The sequence below is a fragment of the Leucoraja erinacea genome, chromosome 24, assembly GCF_028641065.1.
Source record: "Leucoraja erinacea ecotype New England chromosome 24, Leri_hhj_1, whole genome shotgun sequence".
NCBI lineage: Eukaryota > Metazoa > Chordata > Chondrichthyes > Rajiformes > Rajidae > Leucoraja > Leucoraja erinaceus.
This window is the reverse complement of record NC_073400.1, coordinates 26,926,274-26,928,864: the sequence shown is the minus strand read 5'-3', so window position 1 is coordinate 26,928,864 and position 2,591 is coordinate 26,926,274.

Genomic DNA, 2,591 nt, shown 5'->3' with positions numbered 1-2,591 from the left:
AATGTGTGTGTAATACAAATATACATTATATATATAAAGATGGACACAAAATACTGGAGTAACTCAGCTGGACAAGTCCTGACCTGAAAAGTCAGAGATGCTGCCTATCCCGCCAAGTTACTCCAGCATTTTGTGTCTGTCTTCGGTGTAAACCAGCATCTGCAGTTCCTCAAAGAATTTCATTGTCCTATCTGGGACACATGACAATAGACTCTCTTGACTTGACTTGACTTGACGACTTGACTTCCTATGTATAATTTATATACATATAAATGATATATATACAATATATATATATATATTATATATAAATAAACAAATAACAAACAATAATAGTGCAAAGACAAAAATAATGCCCCCCAAGTCTATATGGGTGGTAGCTTATTCCACTATGAATGGTATCATGGGCAAGTCTGATTCTAGTCATCCTGATCTGACGGGGTGGGAGATTGCAACCTTCACGTGGTCCGCCCTGTTTCGACAAATGCAAATCAACCCGGTGTGCACAATCAAATAAGATCAAATAGAACAAGTTGTCCTGCAACTTTAGGTTGTGCACGCCGTACACAAGGAGAAGAAGAAGATCGTGATCTGACCACAGAGGCCGGTTTCAATCCCACACCCCACCAGTCCAAGACAAAATAATGGTGTACCCCCAGTGCTACAACACACCACCACTAGGAGGAGCAGTACCCCACGACTATTCCCAGTGATATAAAACTGGATTGTGAACACTCCAAATCACTCCAACTCCTGAAAATCACAAGTTTAGTTTGGTTTAGTTTATTGTCGTGTGTACTGAGGTACAATGAAAGTTGTGTGCTACTCAGTCAGCGGGAGGACTATACATAATTACAATCTAGCAGCCCACAGCGGACAGATACAGAATAACGGGAATAAAGTTTAGTGCAAGGTAAAATCCAGTAAAATCTGATTAAAGATAGTCCGAATGTCTCCAATGAGGTAGATGAGAGGTCAGGGCCGATCTCTAGTTGGTGATAGGATGGTTCAGTTGCCTGATAACTTATGGGAATAAAGTGTCACTGAATCGGCAGGTGTGCGTTTTCACACTTCTGTAACTCACTCCACTGTAGCGAAATACACTACAGTGTGTATAGTGCACAAATAGTGCATTCCAGGCACAGTTTCCTTCAGTAAATATTCATCATGAATAACACACCAATGGATTTCGAATGGAGAGATGTGGATCACTTGCAGGCAGATAAGATCAGTTTAATTTGACACCATGTTCAGCATAGACCTTGTGGGTTGAAGGGCCGGTACAACATAGTGGTGAGCACGGAGGCGCAGTGATTGAATTGCTGACTCACAGCGCCCGAGACACGGGTTCGATCCTGACTTGGCTGCTGTCTGTATGTAGTTTGTAGGTTTTCCCTGTGACCACGTGGGTTTTCTCCGGGTGCCCGGGTTTCCACACACACAACAAAGACGTACAGGTTTGTAGGTTAACTAGTTTCAGTAAAGATTGTAAGTTGTCCCCAGTCTGTAGGATAGTGCTAGTTTAGATAGCTTAGTTTAGTTTAGTTTAGTTTAGTTTAGTTTAGTTTAGTTTAGTTTAGAGATACAGCGCGGGAACAGGCCCTTTGGCCCACCGGGTCCGCGCTGACCAGCGATCCCCGCACATTAACACTATCGTACACACACTAGGGACATTTTTTTTCATTTACCAAAGCTAATTAACCTACAAACCTGTATGTCTTTGGAGTGTGGGAGGAAAACGAAGATTTCTGAGAAAATCCACGCAGGTTACGTGGAGAATATAAAACTCCGTACAGACAGCATCCTTAGTCAGGATCGAACTCGGGTCTCCGGCGCTGCAAGCGCTGTAAGGCAGCAACTCTACCGCTGCGCCACTGTGCCGGAGTGTACGGGGATCGCTGGTCGGCGCAGACTCGGTGGGCCGAAGGGCCTGCTTCCACACTGAATCTCTAAAGTAAACTAAACTAATATCAGCTGAAACACACAGGGCTGCTAATAACAACACATCCTGACAACCCTCCCCTAAACCGGTGAGGATCGGAGTTATCTAAATTGAGTTAGGTCCACATATGGGCAGCGTGGCTATGTGGTACGACCATGGGAAGGGTCTGTGTGACTTCCACTGGTTCAGTGACATCAGGAACCCAGCATTGTTTTATTTCCTTGAGTCTGTTTCACCGACATGGCTTGATGAGTCACCAGTGACATTGCCATTGAAAATCACAATGAACTACTAATCAAAACCCGTAAAGTCCCCAGTTGGAATTCCTTGCAGAGGAAGGAATGCCCCTCTACGCTCCAGTACAGCACAACAAAATCATTATGTCATACTAATTCAGAGCATTTCACATTGCACCTTCCAGTACTGATGTCCCTACACACTGTAGTATCAGCATAATCTAGTCGATAGCACAGTGGCGCAGCGGTAAAGCTGCTGCCTTACAGCGCCGGAGACCCGGGTTCGATCCCGACTACGAGTGCTGTCTGTACGGAGTTTATATATTCCCCCTGTGACTGCGTGGGTTTCCTCTGGGTGCTCTGGTTTCACCCCAACAGTGTCGACTATAACTTGCAACAAGTCAAATCAAGGG